Source organism: Pleurodeles waltl, chromosome 11 (genome assembly GCF_031143425.1).
Source record: "Pleurodeles waltl isolate 20211129_DDA chromosome 11, aPleWal1.hap1.20221129, whole genome shotgun sequence".
Classification (NCBI taxonomy): domain Eukaryota; kingdom Metazoa; phylum Chordata; class Amphibia; order Caudata; family Salamandridae; genus Pleurodeles; species Pleurodeles waltl.
Window position 1 is genome coordinate 875720125 of NC_090450.1, and position 22819 is coordinate 875742943.

Genomic DNA, 22819 nt, shown 5'->3' on the forward strand with positions numbered 1-22819 from the left:
CACCTGCATACACTGCATCAACAGCAACTATCACCATCACCACAACATGCAGCACACACACCTCAATTCCAGGCACCCTCACAACATCCATCCACGTGTCCTGTTTGTCCTCTCCCGCCCTGTCTGTCCCCCCCTGAAGAGACACAAACTCTCGCTCTCAGACATCCAACAGCCATCAACCTCACACACGCACACTGTCCATGCACCTGCACCCAGGTCCAGCAGACGTACACCTCCAACAACCACCCCCTCTACCTACACTCCCATTCCCTCTTTCCACATTCCACCCTAACGTCCCTAAGAAGCTTTTCCTTGCCCAACTTGATCTCTTCCCTCCCCCTTCACACCCCCATCCTGCCATAGGAGCAGGGTCCCAACGACCCAGCCTATCACCTTAGCCAAACAGTCTGCCATTGCTCCCACCAAAAAATCAGCTGCTGGCACAAAGTGGCCCCTGAATGTGATGGCAGCCACTCCTAGTAAGAGCCTCAGAAAGGGAGGACTAGGGTGGAGAAAACCAAGTGACAGAGGACGGGGACAGTGGAGGCACCTCCTAGTCTTGAAGGCAAGGACACAAGTCACATGTCAAAGGCCTAGGGGGCCTGTCACAAGAAGGGACACATGGATCCCCCTCCACCACCAAAGAGTGTCAAGGATTCCCCTCCACCACCAAAGAATGCCAAGGATACCCCTTTACCACCAAAGAAAACCTAGGTTCCCACTCCACCACCAAAGAAAAGCAAGGTTTACACTCCACCACCAAAGAAAGGCAAGGTGCCCCCTCCACAAGCAGAGGGCAGGGAACCCTCACCGCCAGCAGAGGCAGCCAAGGAGACACCTTCACCAGCAGAGGGCAAGGAGCCCTCTCCTCCAGCAGAGGGCATGTAGGCCACCCTCCAGGGTCCAACACTACAGCACCCACCCAGCGTACCCACACCTCTGTCCCCAGGACACGTCAATCAGCAGTGTGCCCACCTGTACAGGGACCCCAGGCCAAACCTCGCCCCCAAGACAATCAGGGGCCTGGCGTCAGTGGCAGTGGGTACACCATTCAGGGGACAGAGACACAGGCCAACAGGGACACTGGGAGGACTGCTGTGTGCCAGGGGGTGGACAGGACCAGGGAACTGACGCTCCAGGAGGCACTCTCCAAGATCCTGGGAGCCTACCAACATTCCCAGGACACGATGGGCCAGATCCTTGACAAAAGGCAGGAGAACAGGCAGCTGCAGGAGGGACAGAATCAGGGGATCAGAGAGGACTTGCAGGCCATTAACACCACCCTGATCTCCATAGTAGGTGTGCTGGCAGACATGGCAAACATCATGAGGCAGGCAACAGCACAGCAGGGGACCTCTACCACTAGCCAGTCCATTGACCAGCCCTCCACTTCCGCTGCCGCTAGTGGGCAGGAGGTCCACCACAGGACCCACAGTCCACCAGCATCCCTCCCCCTGCAGAAGGTAAACCACCCTGCAAATGTTCCCTGCGACCCAGACAGAAGCTAGAGACACTTGCTAAGACCACCGCCAGGAAATGAGACTCTCCTAATGGTTCCCCTTATGTCCCACTCAGTCACCTTATCCACCTTGAACTGACGTTGTTCCCCTTCCTATGGCCACTTGGACACTGCACCTGTGCTACAAACAGACTGGAACAATACCCTGGACTTTCCTCCATCATCACCCCATTCCATTACACTTTTCCTTCAATTTGTTAGCACTAAAATAAACACCCTTGAACACAACTTGAATAATTGTATGTCATATGTTGAAAAAGTTTATTTATGGAAACAGTTACATACACTGCAAATGAACTGTACATTGTGAGAGCATATAAATAATGACCTGTAGCTGGCTGTAATCAGCACATCAGTACACGGTTGTCATAGCACCAACATCTGTAGAATGATAAACCATAGGCGACAGTAAGTAGAGGTAAAAAGTAGTGAATGCCATCATGCCACAGCCACACAGAATACACCAATAGTTATAGAAATGTGAAGTTGCACTGCCTCACCTGTGTGTCATTGGAAGTACTGACAGATAACTGATGTTCTGTTTTCCTCATCCTCAGGGGTCTGTACACGGGGGTATGTCTCCACCTCCTATTCATCCGCAGCAAATCTAAGGGACACAAGAGTGAGTAGGCTGTCACAATTTGAACAACAAAACCACAACAGCAGTCCACATGGTGCTCTTATGTATTGAGACAGTGTTAATGCAAAGTATGTGCCCATCTAATCTGTGACGCAGCAATTGTCGATATGCCTGTTTCCCCCTCCTGAAATGGCGACCGCCTGCCCTGTATGTAGGGATAGGTGGAAGTGAGGTAACTCCGCCAACATTGGGCGTCGTGGAGGAAGGCGGTCTTGCACTGCTGCGCAATTCCTCATTGGATAATATGGGACTCTATGGAGTACAGTGGCCAATGGGGATCTATGCCGCCGGTGGCGGTGTACACCGCCGCAGACGTGACCGCCATTTTCTATCTCAATCCTCACTTTTTCCTGACCTTCAACAGGAGAACACCTACACTGCATGTGCTGCTGTGACCTGTGTCTGGAACTCACCATGGCCTGTAAGGGCCCCTGCCTTCACTTTGGAGGAGTTGGAGCAACTGGTGGATAGGGTCCTACCCCAGTATGGAAAACTGAATGGGCCTCCAGACAAACAGGTGAGTACACTTTGGCCACAATGCATGTGGCAAGGATGCATGGAGATGTGTGTGCAAGATTCATGTGTAAGGGTGGGTGGGGGATGGGGGATTGATTGTTGGCGGTGTGCATGTTGTGCGCTGGGCTATGTGTGCACCAATGGTGATGGAAACGGGTATGGTGGGCCATTTGTGTGACAGGCTGGACTGTTTGTTTAATGGTGTTCTCCTGTCTGTATTGCCTCTGCAGGTCAGCACCCATCAAAAGAAAGGGATTATGGCGTGCCATCCCCAATGATGTGCGGAGCCTGGGGGGTCTATGGCAGGCAGAGCATCCACTGTCTAAAACGGTGGGAGGACCTGAGACACTGGGCACAGAAGACTGCGGAGGCCCAGCTGGGGATGGTCTCCCAATGAGAAAGGGGTGCCCGTCGGACCCTCACTCTTCTGATGGCCTGCATGCTGGTGGTGGCCTACCCTGAATTGTATGAGTGCTTGAGGGCTTCATAGCAGCATATGTTGGCTGGTGGGGTGGTATCCAGGTGGTCGATGTGTGTAAGGCAATGCCAGACATTGCAACGTGGGTCATCTGAAGGGTAATGGGTGTGTGGCAAGTACAGGTGACCTGACTTCTTAGCAGTCCATTTCAGGCAGGGCAGGAGTGCTGCAGTTGGCAGGGCGTGGTCCTCATCTTGCCTTAGTAACTAGCCATATCCCTGGTAGTGCAATGCATAATGCTTAAACCTATTCCCTGTGTGATGGTTATGTGTATGCCAACTGTGGTGTTAGTGGTCATTGACCCAGTGTATCCTTTGTCTCTTCCCCCCTTTCTTGTTTTGTCATCCTGTCCTTGTGTGAATTAGCATCATCTGGCGGAGGAGCAGGGGCACCGGCGACAGAGGGAGCTGCATCCCACATCAACCAGGAGGCAGAATCCACTGACACCAAGGGAACCAGTGGGACGGGGGCGAGGGGAGCACCACAGCGGGGAGCTCCCATCGGAGGAGGTATCTGAATATCTTCTCCGATGGGAGCTCCCTGGTGTAGGCAGACACCTTTGTGACCACCCCAGCTGCAGGTACAGCCGCCACCCCCGTACCAGCACTGCCCTCCCAGAAGCCCCTCAGCGAGTTTCCTGTGCGTGCTCACCACAGGAGGGTGGGCATCTCCTTCACCCCAGGCACCTCAGGTCCTGCCCCAGTGACGAGGCTTTTGACCTCCCGAGCTCCATCTCTGTAGAGCAGTCAACTATTATGAATGCCATCTCGGGCTGGCATCCCAGATGCAGCAATGCAATGCATTCCTGGAGGGCATCCACAGTGGATTGGTGGCCCAACAGAGATCGATTCAGGCTCTGACCTCCTCTCTGATGGCAGCCATTGTCCCTGTTTCTACTGCCCCCCTCCAACTCCCACTTCCCAGTCCCATTCTCCTCAACCCGAATCCATCCCAGGCACACATACAGATGAGCATGCACACAAGACAACAGTGGCACAGGCAAACACATGCACCACACTCACGCAAACACCATACAGTCGCAGACACAACAACATCCACTGCCTCCACTGTCTCCCCCTCCTCCTCTTCCTCCACCACCGCCCTCCCAGTCGCATCCACACTCACACCTGCATGCACTACATCATCATCCACTACCAGCATCACCACACCAGGCAGAACACACACCTCACTGGCAGACACCTCCACAACAGCCATGTCCCACTGTCCTCTCCCACACTGTCTGTCCCCCCCCTCCAAAAGGACACAAACGCAAGCACTCAGGCACTCAACAGCCATCCACCTCACATCAGCATACAGCCCAGGCACCTGCACCCAAGTCCAGCAGACATACACCTCCAACTACCACTCCCTCAAACTCCACTCCCATTACTCCTCCCTCCTCCCAACCCAACATCCCTAAAAAGCTTTTCCTTTCCCAAATTGACCTCTTCCCTACCCCTCCCCCATCCTGCCTGTATGAGCAGGGTACCAACGACACAGCCCAGCACCTCAGCCAAACAGTCCACGAGGACAGTCTTAGCACCACCTACTCGTGGTGGTATGGATACCACACCTCCATCGAAGAAAGGGAAGGAGCCAGCACCACCAGGCAAGAAGGGGAAGGGAAGGAGGCTGCACCACCAGGCAAGAAGGGGAATGAGCCTGCACCACCCGTCAAGAAGGGGATGGAGCCTGCACCACCAGGCAAGAAGGGGAAGGAGCCTGCACCACTAGGCAGGAAGGGGAAGAGCCCATCCACCTTTGCTAGGAAGGGTAAGGGGTCCACGCCCCATGTACTGGAGGAAACAAAACCCTCTACTCCAGCAAAGGCTGTTAGGATGACGTCTCGACCAGCTGTCACGGGGTCCCCACCGCCAGATGATGAATTGCAGCCATCAAAAAGTGCAGAGGCTGCCCAGGAAGCTCCTCCATCCACCACCACACTGCAGCCATCAGAAAGTGCAGAGGCTGCCCATGAGGCTCCTCCTTCCACCACCACACTGCAGCCATCAGAAAGTGCATTGGCTGCATAGGAGGCTCCTCCATCCACCACCACACTGCAGCCGTTACCGCCAGCGGACGCCTTGTAGGCCACACTCCAGGGGCTGCTGTGCGAGTTGCCTCCTCCAGAACCGGTGGGCAAGTCACCCACCTGAGACACTGTGGCCTTGCACTCCCCAGCAGAGAGAAATGGGCATGTTGCCCTCTCCAGAACCAGTGGGAAAGTAACCCATCTGAGATACTGTGGCCTTGCACTCCCCCAGACAGAGTATGGGCATGGAGCCCCCACCAGAGCCAGTGGGAAAGTCACCCACCTGAGAGACTGTGGCCTTGCACTCCCCAGGACAGAGCAGTAGGCATGTTGCCCCCTCCAGAACCAGTGGGAAAGTCACCCACTCCAGAGACTGTGGCCTTGCATTCCCCAGGACAGAGCAATGGGCATGTTGCCCCCTCCAGAACCAGTGGGAAAGTCACCCACTCCAGAGACTGTGGCCTTGCACTCCCCAGGACAGAGCAATGGGCATGTTGCCCCCTCCAGAACCAGTGGGAAAGTCACCCACTCCAGAGACTGTGGCCTTGCACTCGCCAGGACAGAGCAATGGGCATGGAGCCCCCTCAGAACCAGTTGGCTTGTTCCAGCATCCGGCTGAGGTGCCTCCCTATTTGCAAACTGATGCCCTTGCAGTGTACTATCCGGATGTGTTCAGGATTCGAGTTGGGCCTTAGACTATGCCATGTACCATGTGGGCCCTTTGAACATTGGACTGGGTAGTGTCCCTTTGAGTACATGTGTACGTATCTGTTTCATTGACAAATCGAATTATTACTTATGATTTTGATCTCATTACAATCACTTTCGTCCATTCCTTTTGTCCTTGCATTATTCTGCCGTTTTTGGGGACAAAAAGTTTTCCGTGTGCAGCTGGTTGTGTGTATGCTGTGTGTGTGTTGGGTCTGTGTTGTGTGTGTGTGTGTCACTCTCGCTTTCCTCCCACCCTTCCTTGTGTGCTAGGTGGCTATACTCACCGTCGTTGGTATTCCAGGTGGAGCATTACGTAAAAGATCATCGGAAAGACTTGCAGTTCTGGTTCGCTGGCAGCATTGTTCGTCCCTGCATCTCTGATGGTAAGTTCTTTCTCATCAGTGATGCATTTCTGTCAGGATTTTGATGGCGTTGGTTCTGCCCCAGAAAAGGTGGCGGAGTGATGTGTCTTAGTATGGTGGGCGGTATTTTGTCTTCCACCTGGCTGTTGGCAGCTACCGCCGTAGTGAGTGTTGTTTCCGCCCTGGTGGTTGGTGTGGTACATTGGCCATCACCACCATGGTCATAATTTGGCGGTACTTACCGTCAGCCTGTTGGCGGTATTACCGCCACTTTGTCGTTCACCGCCTGGGTCATAATGAGGACCTTGGTCTATGTCTGCTGAGCCTTCATTGACCTGGAGAAAATCAACAAGATGAATACGGAACTGCTTTTATTTCTCAATGTTTGTGAACATGCACAAAGCCATAGACATTCAGCCGTTATTGATAGAGTTATTTCAAGTAACTATAACTTGTGCCCCAAGGTAACTATAAATCACACCCCCACCATGTGCACAGTTTTCTCATCAAAATTTTTTTTGCAAATGTTTCAGTAATAATGTTGATAATGCCATAGAAGATGCCATCAGTGATGTAACATGTGGGGCAATTAGCTGTGCATGATGAGGGCTTGAGCTATAGCTACATTATGGCACAAGTTCTAGTTACTTGAAATAACTCTAACTATAAGAGCTGAATTTCAATAGCTTTGTGGGTGTAAATTCAGGACCTTACTATAATGTCCCTATAACCTTTGTTTTTTCAGTGAATTTCTAAGTTTTTTTAACACAATGGGGGGTTGGCCGCAGGCCCTGCAGCCAACCCCCCATAGGCATTAAACCCCGTGCCACGCATGGCCTTTGGCTTTGTGTTGTGGGTATTGGCTGCAGGTTCTGGCCTGTGGCCAGACCCTTCAGCCAACCCCCCATATGCATTCAACCCAGTGTGACGCACAGCCTTGGGTCATACGTGACAAGGGTTTGCCGCAAGACCTTGCCGGCTGCCAGGCCCTGTGGTAAAACACCCCATAGGCATCCAATCTCATGCCACGCAACGGGGATTGGAATCCTAGGGGGCGCTGGGGTTTGATTTCTGTGAAATGAGCATTGGTGCCAGAATGCATTGTGACTATTTATCCAAGAAGAGGCCACAAAATGTGTACCCAACTGGAGTACTTTATACAGGCTAATTAGTGCTACCTTGTTGGGTAAATGAATAATGTATATTGCACACTACAGCTGCGTAAAGGACCCTGAGATAATGTCTCCAGTAACCTTGTGTGTCTGTACTTTTGACAATGTGATTGTTCCTTGAGCGACTTCATATAGAAATCTGCAATAACATGAATTCTCCTGTAGAGCAAGACAACAAGACCACAAAGAGTTGAATCTCTACTAAACAAGGGTACTTCTTCTTAATTATACGTAGTAAGTGCTTCTTTGTTTGATGGAGACTTTATTTCTCTGCATCAAGAACGCATCACCAAAACTGGTGGAAAACGCACTGATGGGGCCTTTTGGTAAGCAGCCTATCATCCTGGAAAAAATACAAAAAAGTGGTGCAATAGTAGACAAAGATGTAATCACCAATACAACAGTGAAACTATAAATCAGTCACTGGAACAACAATCCCTTTCTACATTTCATTTCATCATATGTTAATGAAATGAAAGAATAGCCTAAGTCAAACATTTTAAACATGTCACAATATTTCAAGACAAAAATTACATATCATACTCAACATATAAAACAAAAACATAACTGTACATATATCAACACAAACATTTGTTGTAACATTTCAATTCAACAAGAATGTACTCCTTTTACTTTAAAAGAATTTGGTTATTAACATTGCTTTAGATGTTAATCCACATGAGAGATGGTTGCATCATGTTTACATCTCAACACAACAACTGCTATTGTTTATATTTAGAGAAAGATGTGTACCATAGACATTCCTTATAGGTTCTATTTAATATTTCTCACCACCTCCCCCTAAGTAAAAAGGTTGAAGAGTTTCGGCCCCTTCTAATTGTGGGCTTCTTCAGGACTGTAGGAAAAAGAAGTACCTGATAAACGAACAACAGACAAATTACAAAAAAGAACCATAAAACATAAATACATATTTTTTTTAATTGTCATTGTTAAAAAACATTTTTTGTCTCAACAAAGCGACCCTCATAGTTTCCAAAGTGAAGCACAAACAAGGAAGAGTGAAAATCATTGAGTAAGAAATGCCCCTTTGTGATTAAAATAATACACATTAGTTACATTCAATGTGAGAATAACTTTACAATCTACTTGAGCGCTACCAAAAAACACCAAAGTTGCCAGGCATGAATCGATAAACACTTAGTACGTAATTAGGCCAAGGTATGTCAAAAATGCCAAATATCTGATTGGTAAAAATCAATTGGGAACACCTAAAAGATAAGAGATAGTAATTAACTACTTTACTCTAAAAATATAAATTGGTTAAATCAAAATTCTTCATTATAGTCAATCTTCTGCTAATTTAGCTTGAACAACTTACTTAGATAAAGCACAGATGTGTCCACTCAAGTAGAGGCTTATCGTGGCTCGCTTATGGCTTATTCTGTAATTCTGCTAGAAAACCGTCTGCTTCTGCCAAATCCGAAATGAGTACCGCTCACTCATTCTGACCACCTGCGGGCAGGTACACCCATGTCAGTAGCAACCGCTCATGTCGATTGCAGCCTTGGCATTAATCTAGCGCTATTCCAGTACAGAGGAGGGGCAAACAAGTCAGCCCCATCCTCCATCTAAACATATACGCATGCTAAAGGAGCTTATGTGGCATCCATCTTAAAACGGAGTTATATATCTTATACACAATCCATGATAGCCATCTTTAAGTATACAGCAGCAATGGCGGCCATCTTGAAATGGACCCATATTAGATATCCAACTCGTAATCCGCTCCCAAGCAACATTCATCTTGCTTTATCATAGAGTTTAAGAAGGGGAAGAGTAAATATTCTAGCTAATATTCCATATTTATAAATAAGCATCTGTAAGTCCTATGCAAAAGCGCCATGGCGGCCATCTAAGACTGGAGATGTACGTGTATTATATATCACGAAATCAAAGTCTATCTAAAACTCGCCTTATCATGGAATCCTAATCAAATTCAAGGGCAATGGCTCTCAGGCAACTATCCATACAATCATGTGCATCTATTTCAAGACTCAATAAAGTGAAAAGACAAGACAAAGGCCCAAAGTTATTCGAAAATTAAAATGGAAGAAATATCTTACCCACACAGATTTCATTATAAGCTGTTGCATGACAGTATGATCAAATAAATAAAAAAATACGAGCAATGACAATCAAATAAGACATTGCAGAATCAAAACGGAGAATAGAAAGCCTCCTACAATGAGGTTAGAATAAAAGGTTAAATAATTTAAGATTTCTAGTTATAGAATGAAGAGCAAAAGCAACTAGATTAGAGCCCACATTTCATCCAAGTCGTTAAGGCTGTGTCGAGCTGTTCGATATTTCTCAATAAATTTTGCTTCCATTTTATCCAAAATGATTGATACAGGTTGTCCACTTAGATTTGCATATGCCACAAAAAGTACTGTCCACCAAATATCATCTGGCATGTGGTTCAATTCACTGTAATTTTCCTCTAATGGTGCGCCTTTTATTGCGCATCTGATTCTCGATCAGTGTTGGAGAGTTCTTGCTTTGACTGGCTGCGACGTTCTTCCTATACATTAACTCACAAGGACATTTTATACAATAAATCACATTTTTAGTATTGCAATTAGAAAAGCATGACTGGCAGTGTATTCTCCCATTCAATAATACTTCTTTAGTTTCACTAGTGAATTGCCAGGCCACATAATTTTTACATTTATAATGGCCATGCAAAAAGAGGAGCTGGAGCATCGTCCTAATATCTTTCTTCTTTTCTATGGGAAATGCAGCTTTAACCCAGTGCTCCCGTGGATTTTGTGCCTTCTTAAACGCAAATAGTGGTTTCTGAATACCCAAGTGGCCAAGATTCTCCAGTTTTGTTCAATAATTAACCTAACTTTATTAGCGTTAGGATTATATGTGATTACACAAATCAAAGGAGTATCTTGCATGCTTTGCCTGGGAACTAATACAGTTTCTCTGGGTGTAAACCGTGCTCTTTTAGAGGCTGCTTTAACCATTTTTTTGGGATATCCCCTATTGACTACATTTTTCACAAGCTCATTAGCATTTTCAAAGTAGTCATCTCCCTGGGTGTAATTCCTCCTAATGTGAAGAAATTGACCGTAAGATACATTCTCTTTCATGGTTCTAGGATGGCCACTGGAAAAATGCAACAGAGTATTACGGTCTGTTGGTTTCTTGTCTATGCTAACTTCTAAAAAACCCTCATTGGACCTAATCCAAAGGTCCAGAAAATTGATTTTATTAGTATTGCAGTGCATGGTAATTCTAAAGTCTGACGTGCGTTGGTTCAACCATTCTTGTAAGGCTGGCAAAATGGTCATATCACCTTCCCAAATAATCAAAATGTCATCTATACGTGAACCATCGTATGATATCATTTCTGAAAGGGTTCAAGGTGTCATACATCCCTTTTCTTTTGAAAAAATCCAGAACCAAATTGGCTATCTCCGGTGCAAAGCTGCATCCCTTCGCCACCCCCTTAATTTGTAGAAACATATAATCTTTATACATGCAGAAATTATTTTTCAAGCACAGGGTGGCTAGCGTAGGTACAAATTCTGTAGGGATGATCACCAGGGACAGTCTGGTGTCCAAGACAGTTCTAATTACTTCTATTGCCTCATCCCGTGGGATATTAGTGTAAAGGGCTTCAATGTCAAAAGTCACCGGAAACTGATTGTCCTCATTAAATGGTAGGCCTTGTACTTTATTGATAATGTCCATGGAATCATGAACATATGCTTGTGTTTGAACCACAAAGGTTTTAAGAAAAGTATCAACGTATTGGGACAATGGTTCTAGAATGGAGCCACATGCAGAGATAATAGGTCTCCCAGAAGGATTTTCCAAGATTTTTGGAAGTATATATAAGAGAGGCCTTCTCCCTTTGCTCTTGTTAAGGAATTTAAATTATTTCTTACGTATCCATCCATTCTCGATGGCCTCACTGGTAATGGTCCATATTCTGTACTGAAGGACTCAGGAAAGGTTCTCATTAATCAACCAATAGTGATCATGGTTATCTAGCTGTCTCATCATTTCTCCTTGTCCCAAATGACTATACCCCCTCCTTTGTCTGCAGGCTTTATGATAATAGATTGATTATTAGACAAACTCTGGATGGCCTCCAATTCAACTTTTGTACAGTACTGTCTAAAGATTTTTTTTTTACTACTAAGCTTGTCAAATTTTCTTAGTACTATATCTTCAAAGACTGCTATTTCTGGGGGTAAATTATTTCTATCTGGGCAAAAGGTGGATTTCGGCCTAAGACCACTGGTATTCACCTCAGTTTCATCAAGGGTATCAGATTTTAAGTCTAACTTTACGCAGAAATATCAACACCTCTGTCTTAGTTTCGACAGAATCTTGAATCTAAAGTGGTACAAAAGATAGCCCTTTATTCATTATTTGATTTTCAGTAGTAGTAAGGGAATATGTAGACAAATTGTAAATTGGAATAAGCTCTTTAGATTAAGGCATGATTTTATTCAACGCATGTTAGTTCTTCTCCTGATGTGGAATATACCCTGCTCCTGAAATTGCCCTCTTGGGCCACCACCTCCTCCTCTTCCACGGCGGTTGCCTCTCCCAAAAAAGGTTGAACCCGGTGCGTTGTAAATTGGGGAGGGACTGCCCTTGAATCACTTACACGTAACGCTGTTTCAACTGATAGAGCCAACCAATCTCTAGAGCATTTTGTAGCAACCCCACTGAATTGGGTTAGGTAGGTTTTATAAAAATAAAAAAAATGACTGGTACATTTTGACCTGTAGGCCTAGTTGAATCGTGTTGTTCCTAAGGTGTTCTAATAGCACCTGAGCATGTAGCTGAACTCCTATATTTTTCTTTTTAAGATGCTTTAATCTCTCAATCTTGTCTAATTTGGTTGGTTCCGAAGGACCCTGATCTCCAATCATCCTGGAAAAAGGCGGGAAAATGTTGCATAATACTAACATATATGTGGCAGGGCTAAACAAGTGGGGCTTCTAGGTAATTTTGCATACTCCTAGTGGTTAAAAGGGAGAACAACGATTTTGCACTCCTAAGGATCATCGGAGCAACCCTCAAGGCACCTGCGGTCCCTGCCGGTTCCCCGTCTCCAGCGGAAGCAGGCATTGCTTCTGCACGCAGGGAGCAGCTAAATATGCTGCTCCCTGCGTGTGGAAGCAATCCTTTCATCTGTTTTCCTGCCTGCTTGACATGGGCAGGAAAACAGATGAAAAGTTCACTTCCAGAGAGCGGGAGCAGTTTTCCAGACTTACAGTTTGCTCTCGCTTGGTGGAAGCTGTGAAAGCTCCTGCCAAGTGAAAGGAAACTGCAATCTCCTGAGGGTGGGCAGCTCGGTGGATAGGGAGCCGGACCTGAGGGTGGTAGTCCCCAGGGCCAATAATGGCTTCAGGAGAGGGCCCGAGAACCACCATAACCCCGAGGCCAGAAAACCAAATAAAGGGGGAGTGGGGCCTTTCAGTTTTCAGGGGCTAGCCCTGGGGAGGTAGTGGTCCCACGGGCCGAATATGGCCCGTGGGGCACTTGGCTCCCTTCACCCTGTATTTGGTTTTCTGGCCCCAGGGAGGTGGTGATTCCTGGGGCTTCCGGGACCTGGCGGGGGTCCATGCGGCCCCCTCTAATGTATTACTTAAGCCACTGGAAGGTGGTGGCTCCCAGAGCTCTTTTGAGCCATAGGAGGGGGTTCACGCGGTCCCCCTCCAATTATTTGTATTTAGCTGTGGTGAGACGTTGGTCCCTTGAGCACTAACGAGTCAGAAGAGGGAGGTCCATGCACTCCCCTCCCAACTTTTTTTAATTGCGTATGCCCCCGGGGGACTGGCTCACCAGGGGCTAATCTGTAAACAAGTGCGAGAGAAGGCACTTGTTTTTTTATTATTTTTTGCCTGGATGTGCGGGTACTCCATGATTTCCATGCAAAGTTTTTTTTAAACTGCTTTTTTTACTCTGGCGTAGTCCCTGGGGGACCCCAGCATCAGGACCAGGGGGTCAAGGTATTCCTACCCTGCCCCCTTTTCTTTTTCTTTCCTTTATTTTAGGGACTCTGCTGAGTCCCAAAATGGCTGCCAACACTTCCTGGTTGAAGTGTTGTCAGCCAATCAGATATCACCACAGGGATCCACAGAGAATATTTCTTTTTCCTTTACTATCATAAAAACGACTGAACAGATTTACACCAAATAACAAAAAGGGCTCCTTCTAGACCAAGAGCTAGTTTTCTGCCAAATTTGGTGTAATTCTGTCCAGTGGTTTGGCTGTAGTCATGTTTGAAATTCCTACGGGAAATTGCATTGGGAAAAACTGTTTTGCAACCACCCCTTTTCTCTGCCTCCCCCCCCCCCCCCCTTTTAAGGACTCACCCTGAAACTTTCAAGACAGCAGCTCAACTGAATTTTGTAAATTTAGTGAGGATACGTCAAATGGTGCCAAAGTTATTGGCAAAACAAAAAATTATTTTCCTATGGAATCTAGGTCCTAACTATAACTACATACTGGTGACTGCCAGTAGTGAAATATACATGATCGAACTGTGTTTGGAGAATAACATATTTTTCTTCAACAAACAGATTTTTCAGCAGATAAAACGCACAGCTTTTCTTTCTCACCAAATTTTGTGAACCTAACCAGAGTATGGTGGGAACTTAAACATGCCTGGGTGTCAAAAAATGGTGACTATGTGAGCAAAGTAGAAATATGGCCCATTTCATTGCTGATTTATTCTTAATTTGGGACAGAATAGAGGAGTTTGTCCAATACTTCACCATTTTGAATCAATATTTGGCAAATTTAAAATTAATTTATGACATCAGTAGAACTAGGATAATAATTCTAAACAATCAAATTTACATTGAAGATGGAATGGTATCGCCCACGCTGCACAGAAAGAGTACAGCAATAAGTGCAGTACCACATGGGAAGAGCTTTCATCAACCGTGCCTAAAATGGAGCATCCCGTATGGTGAATTCCTAAAGATAAAGAGAAATTGTTCTCAAGAAAACCAGAAATCAATATATCTGGCGCAAACTGTGAAACGCTTCAGAGACAGAGGTTACCCCAACAAAGTGCCTGGACAAGGCAAACAACAGAAGTAGAACGAGTTCATTGCAAGACATTGAAAAAGAAGAAAAGATTGTGGTAACACAATGCAACTTGAAATACTCTAATGAGAGCAAAGCAGTATGCAATATCCTGACAAAATATTGGGGAATATTAAAGCTGGACCCATCTCTAAATTCATTCATTGGTGATTATCCAGCAGTAACTTTCAGACTGGCATTCAATCTAAGAGACAGATTGGTACACAGTCGTTATGTCACCAAGAAAGACCAATGGCTAAAAAAAACAGGATTTTCCAAATGCCATCAATGAAAAGCCTGTAAGATAGCAATCGATACATCAAATGGCCATGAACATAAAATCATGCAACATATCACATGTAAAAGCAAATTCACAATCTATGTGATTGAGTGCCCCTTCAAATTAAAATATGTTGGAAGCACAATATGTGAAACGAAAAAAAGAATACTGGAAACTATAATGGCCACAATTCACAAAGAACGCAGCATCATTGTGGCAAAACATATGGAGTAAAAACACAAGAGCAAATGGACAGAAATCGTCTTTTATGCCATTGATCGGGTGGAGAAATCAGTGAGAGGTGGTGACAGGAAGAGGATCGTGAGACAAAAGGAATCAAAATACATACTATCACTCTACACCGTCGTCGCGGGGTGCATGAATCAGGATGAAGAATGACATGTACATCTGTAGGGACTTGGGGTATCTGACAACGATTCCCAAACAAGCAATGAACTGAGTAAACTGGTCATCAGCAATCCACAGGCAGGCCAGAATGCAACACGGGAGAGTGGGAGCATAGGGGCTGTACCACAGAGCTGGATCAGAAGAATTTTGATGTAAATCTCACCCTGACATTGTGATCATAAAAAAAAGGAAATGCCTGAACCATGCAAGATGTGCCAGTGTGGCAGGAAATTATTCAAAGCAGATTGGGGCATGTTTTTTTGAAGGCCAAAAATGATGGAATCAAGACATGACTCATAATAATCTGCAGAAAACGCAAACAATCAATGTCATCTCAGACTTGAACCACAAAGCCCACAAAGCCCATACCTGTACAAAGGAATTGATAACGTGTGAGGAATTCTGACCAGGGGAAGGAACCGAAAACAATTTGATTGTGGAGAACTGTTCAACCCATTTTGTCTCGTACTTTTGTGAACTACATCATGTGCGCGTTTTGAACTTTGCACAATGAATTATAGTTAAAGTAATTTACACACCCAATCACAAGGTTGAAAACACTGGGGGGGGGGCGATGTTGTGAGCTCATTAGGAGCAACTGGTGTGTGACGCATAAAAAGAAAGAAAAGACTTTATGCAAATCATATTAAACAGCATGGTTGTGAAAACATCCCGTGATCAAGATCGTGAAACCGAAAGGAGCCAGGCTCTGTGAGTAGTCACAGCGGTATAAATTTGCACCATAAGGCCACTGGAGAGTGCGTTCCTCATTCTTCAATGGTAGAAGAAGGGTTTCATTGATAATGAGGATATATATATATATGTATAAAATACAGCTTTCCAGGTGTTTTTCTACTGCATAGATTAGTAGATTCTCCCTCCTATATTTTTCTCCTAACTCACCTCCTCACTCCAAATGTTACGCATACAACCCCAATGTTAGTCATCATCGTCCAAATATCGTTTGGGCACATTTCTGTACCATGAATTTTCCCCTGCCGGTGGAACACCTAAGATTACAGAGTGTTTGTTAGTATCGAACGTTTGGGCTGTTAGCACTTTAGTTCCTACCATTTCCTGTCTTGCATTGGTCTTGTTCTAATCTTCCCTTGTATTTCTTGTACAAATGTAGCTATCCTTTGTTCATTCAGAGATTATAAAGTGGCCTGGATTTGTCTCTGGCTCATGGTACATTCTCTTCTATTTTGCGATCTTTCTGTGCTCACCTTTTTGTGATGGCATCAAGTCTAATTCTTTCTGTACCAATGGTAAGAACTTCTGCCCCATGCCCATTACCTTTTAGGGTTGTTCCTACTGCTCCATCAGTTCCCTCTCTTTTACAGGGAATGTGCTTTTTTGTTCCATCTTCCACATTGTCCCAGAATCGTGCTAAATCTTCCGGTTCAAAGAATTCTCTGCTCTTACCATCTACTCTAATTAGTAATACTTCACCTCTGAGGAGCCCATATCTAATGCCTTGTTTCAGTACTGGTGTCCACGTAGCTATGAATTTCTACCTTTTTATCATTCTTTCTTGTGAAATGTCAGCTGAAATTAAAATGTGACAGTTACAGTAGGTAAAGGGACCTTTTATCACCTTATCAGCCATGATAGTGACCTTGTTGGTGCCTCATGGAGCAACCTAGGATAGGTCACAGTATTTACCTCATTCTCATCCTATGGGCTCTTTGGAACTCCAGTAGAGGTGTTGAAGGTCTATCTCAGGACTTTGTGGAGAAAGGATTTAAACAAGCATTGACAAAGGCAATGGGTTTAGCCTACTCTAGATCTATTGGCTTTGCCAATGTTGCTAGGAACCATCCTAGTGTGAAAACAGACACCTCAAGAAACTATGGTTATGTCTCTCTGATAGCTGAAGAAAAGGGAGTGGGGAACTGTTCTGACTCGGAAGAGGCACACACAAACTGTGAGTTGTAGGAACAGCGCACTGCTTACTGTCCCAGGTCAGGAAACACTTCAGAAAGGTGGTCTCAATCACTTTTTTTTGTTTTCTATAGCGTAAACTCGACCCAAAGGTATTGGAGCACTTTACATGAACACCGGTTACATTACACATTCATTTTTGCAAGGCGCAGAGAGATGAAGTGATTTGCTCAGAATGACAGTATGTGAGCCAATGCAGAGACTCGAACCCCATTGCCAAAGTCAGCAGCTGTGGCCATAGCGCCACACCCTTTCACTTTACGGGGGAGGGGCAGGGAACCCTTCTTAAGGGAATAAATAAAGGGGGAATGGCTTGGCGCAAGATGTGGTTCATTGTTGCAGCTGTGACATGACTGTGCACCAGCTATTCCATTGATTGCTATGGTAACGTGAAACCTTACAGCTAGCCTACTTCAAACCCCATCTGATCACCCAGACCCGAGAACTGTCCAGTGCATGCAGGCCCCACAGTCTCCTACATTGTGAACATGTGTGATCCTGTGCAGGTGGGTGCAGAGAAACATGTCTTACCCTGAGAGACTTGTCCACTTCCGCTCTTCATCAATAGAAATGTAACGTTCTCCATGATGTGAATGTGGCGACCCTCAACGCTAACTTGTGAACATTCTGCTACTTACAGCTTTCTTTCACCCAAGCGTCTTGTCCACCTAAGTAAATTGTGCACGCTGTGCAGACATCACTACACCAGAGGAGGGGGCAGGATTTAAATGCTGTGGGGCAAAGAAAGAGGAAGCAAGCCTGTATGCAACATCTCAATTAATAACAAGCCGGACAAGTGGACAGTTAGTCAGGTCAACAGCACCGTAGAGTGAAATACATGCCATCTTTCTAAGCCGCAGGGTACCACATTAACTAGCCCAAGCACACTGCAATGTGTAGCATGAAACTGTGTAGACATTCGCCCCGTTTTAAACCCACGTTCAATGCTCAATACAAAAAAAAATCAAAAGGATATAATCAAGGTTCTTGTTTTTAGTCACTCCCGGTGCCTCAGATGAAAGCACTCCAGGCCGGGATTTGCTGCTGACCTCTTAAAGCGACAACACAAAGCGTGAGTTAATCTGGAAGACAACAAAGACACAGGCTGCAATTTGAAGTGAAATTTGCCATTTCACCCCTTCCAAACGTGACAGCATGTACAAGAAGTGTCGGAGCCCACAAGAATGTATGCGCTTTCGCTTCTGTTTTGTTTATGTGCTGGGCCTGGGAAGGGGGTGGCAGAAATAAATGAGAGGCAGTGTGACCACAGTAAAATAATCTAAACTGTGTGTTAATGTAAAGAAAATGCATGAAAAAACAATCAACGAGAGATGAAGAGTCAGTGCTTGCTGGAGCTTGAGATGTAGGGACGAGTGGATAAGAAACCTGAGGCGTGAACGACTATGGAAGTAGCATTGTCGGTGAGCTTAAGCTCTGAGGGACATTTCACGGAAGGAATACGCAGGGGCACACCAGAAGTACTTTTGTGGCACAGGCCACTTGGCTGTGCACACACTTAGGAGGTGCAGCTCAGTCCCATATAATGTACTCAAGACGTACAGCCGCACACAAGACACGCCTGCATGCCCCTCACTATAGGATTCTGCCCCAAGTTCAGAGATTTCGCCCCTAAGGATAAACTGAAGAGTATGGATTGTGAAACTACTGTTAATCATAAGTAACATGATTATTGCTTTTGTTTTATTTGTGAGTGTGTTATGACTATTTACTAAAACAATAAGAGCTCAAAAACGTTTTTTTTTTTTAAAGTGGAATGATTTTGCACGATTTCTGCTACTTATTTAATAAAAGATGAAGCAAACTGATTTTGTCTCCAACTTAGTCACACCTTTACATTTGGAATGTAGAGAACATGGTTTATGTTCATTTCTTATAATGCACACTTTAAACTAAGAGTCAGATGTACATAGCAATTTTACAGTTGCAACATTATAAAATGTTTTTTCTAAAGTAAACTTTCCATTTTAGATGTTGGCAAACTTTTAGCAACTTCTAAAATGGGATTGAAACCCACATCAATTTGGTATTAAGAAGGAGCATGTTATCGGCACAGAGATCCTGTCTCAAAACATTGAAAAATTATTGATTCCAGAGTTCAGACCCCCTCCCCTTTGTGAATGTCCACCAGGAGCACTACCAACTTTCAAACAAAAAAATGTTTTAAATACATTTTTTAACCATAGTCTCTTTTCCTTTGAGGAATATAGGCTGCATTAAAAAGGTTTACTTTATTGAAAGGCAATCATAGACATCTTGGTATGCTGACCCCAGCAGGCCACCATTCTTGTGATGGCCTCTTATCAGACTGAATCCTAACATGTGCCCTACCTCATTAATTTTCCAGAGGTAGGTCAAATTATGACCCACTCTGAATTGAATATTTACAAACTGATCTAATTATACATAAATCGTTTTTGTAAAATTCTTTACTGATCACAAAAATACTTGTCGCAAATTGTGACCAGATTTTTAGGACCAGTAATTTGTACACCTGAGTGATAGTGTGAAATCGAATCATTGTTTATTTTTCCTTGTTGCAAAACTTTAGTTTGGAACAAATATACCTTTCTTCATTCCTTATCATACAAGAAGCAAAATGGCGCACATGGATATTGCACACGAAGTTGGATGTAAGCCCAAGGAAACTTCCACGTATCCTTCTTTTCACAGGAATTCAAGCAAGAGGTACCTCTAGTAGTTGACTATTGATCTGGGACTCAGTTACTGATCTGGGATTTAGCTCCTCTTTGTGCCAGTGCATATCCTCATTGGGAATGATTAGCACAAATGGGGCTGTTAATGGAGTTACACAAAAAACATTATTCTCTGCAACACATGCACCAGAGCAGAGAGTTGGACCATGTCCTCCTGACAGACAAGCACAGAAATAGGATGTGCCGTTACTGACTGCTCTGTATTTCCATGCAGGTGTACTTTCAGTACTTATTATGAGCTAGTGGCTGCCGCTGAGGCCACAAGCACTTATTTTTTAGGGCTGAGACTTATTTTTCCACATCGGCTATTTACCCAGTGCAAGAGAGGGAAAAACACACAGATCGGAAAGACGGAGGAAGAGAAAGATGGCAAAACCATCACAAAGGGAGAAAGCTTGAACCTGCAAGAGTAAGATAAAGAGACAGGTGGTGAATTAGGGAGGCATGAGGTTTAATTGCACTGGCCGCAGGCGTCTTTCCCACTCTGACTCTGAACTTTCCAAATCAAATTGACTGTTGCCACAATAACACTATTGACTCAGGAAGACCTCATGTTATCTCATTTCGGCCACCCAGCCGATTGTCTTCATATACAAGAGACAAATAGGGCTTCCCAGCAGTCTCCCCTTTCCAACTCTGTTGCTAGGGAAACATGCAGGTATCCCACCTTCACTAGGGCCTTCACCTTGTGTAGTCAATAGCAATCATCTATACAGGAAACCACCACACATTTGAACTGACACAGCATGCATGTATCTATTCACCAAGTTCCAGAACCTTTACATTAGTGTTGTATCATACATGAAAGTGGACTTGTTAGAAGCTTTTGTGGGACCCAGGTCACAAACGCCAGGCGAAGCCCCATTCTGAATTTCTGATAGCACAAGCATTGCTTCAAACGGGACTCGTTTCGAGGTAGCTACAGCATATGGCTCCACCTACTGGTGGTTGAAGTTAACTGCTTCGTCATGAATTTATTATACATTCAAGCTAGATCAGCTTTTGCTGTATAGCTACATTTACCCCTGGCAGCACAGGAGCTTGAAAAAAGTGGGCCCTGGGGCAAACAGTACCCTCCACGCGTAGGGAACGAGTCCAAATATCTCTATAGGCATTAAATATCTGTTGTGCTGTGTGAGTGTAAATCTAATGTAATCATAGTGTGAGATGTAAGAAAGATCGGTCAACTAAGTGCAGACTATGGGACTCATATAGGGACTGGAAAGGCTATGTGGCCAATAAAAATTATACTGCGCTAAAATACTCCGCACCGACTGGACTTGAGGCTTGTTTTACCAGTGCCTTGGACGCTGCAGATGCTTCAAAGGGGCAGCAACAAGCATTCCAAAGGTGTGTATTCAAAATAAGGGCCAGCATTATTATATTCAAGTCTTTCATTTGAAACAAAATCCTTCTTCAGAAAGGAACAGAACAAAGCACGACTGACTAGACAATGGAGGATAAAATAGAGTTAATAGTGGTGATTATTTGCAGAATCTGAAGATTTGTAAAGTATTCAATACGGTTCAAAAGTGCGGCGCTGTACAAGCAAAAGGAAATAGAAGCCCCTTTTATTCCAAAACACATGATTTAAATTGAATTGGAAGGCAGCGGTGCAGCATACTACTCAAAGGTAAGAAACCGAAGGGCTATGGCTCAAAATATAAAGAAATCACCTATCACACACCGTAAACTAACCACACCAAATAACTGCGAAATGGTTCAGGGGGCATATTGAAATAGTTAAGGATATTCTAATATTATTTTTCCAGCATCTTTTCTTGACAAGTGGAGTTTTCTTTGCCGAGGGAGCGGCCAGGCAAAAGGCATAGCCTTTGACTGGAAATTAATGAGCAAGGTTATGTGGTGTGCAAATACAGACGAAAAATAAACAGTCAAGTAAAGTTATTCAGCAGATAATTTTTAGCAGTAAAAGCATTTTTATTATCCTATGGTACAGTGGTTCCCAACCTTTTGATTTGTGTGGACCCCCACGTTATCATTACTGGAACCCAGGGACCCCCAATGAATCACTATTTTAATCCGGGGACCCCCCCATTGAGTCATTACTAAAAGTTGGGGACCTAATCTGTTGATGTTATTTACTTTTCTAAGCTGTCGCGGACCCCCTGAAGAGGTTTCGCGGACCCCCCAGGGTCCCCGGACCACAGGTTGGGAACCACTGCTATAGTACATAGAGAACATTGTGAACATAAGAGCCATATATTGAAAGAACCATTTATTTTAAATGAATATTTCATAAATGTTTAGAATCAGTGCTTAATTTCAGCAGGGCTGCAGCGGGGGCCAACCTCTTTCTATCTGGGGACATGGATTTATGTTTTGTTCAACAGACTTTCATCCAAAGAAAATGAGAGAAAAACGTAAAAGGGGTAAATGAGGACAAGAGCAACAGAAAAACTGACAAATGCAGAATGCAGTGATGAAAAAGAACATACAAGAGTGAGACAAAGAGTAGTGGATTAAAGAGGCATGAGGTGGAGCTAAGACTACACTCAGTGGTTCCCAAACTTTTTCGACCCACGGCTCCCTTGACCTATTGGTCATTGGCCATGGCTCCCCATTATGTTACTTTTGAGACAGGCCCAGTCTCGGAGGTACTTCAATTTTTCTCTCTGAAAATACTTGAGACAAAGCCAACGACAAGGGTTGGTGACAAGGGTTTTGAATCAGCCTTTTTCATCTATTGGTCTGTTCAAGTGGCGTTCCCAGTTTGCCACCGCCCGCCATAGCATATAACAAAGGGTAATGATTCAACCCACTTTATCCATTAGGTATCATACAACGTGAGTGGCCACATTTTGCCATATCACATGTACATAGCTGACAAGGATAAGGAGTGCACTTCATTTCCACATCTGGTGTTCCCTGGCTGCTGGGCCAAACATATATGTTTAGATTGTTTATACTTCAGC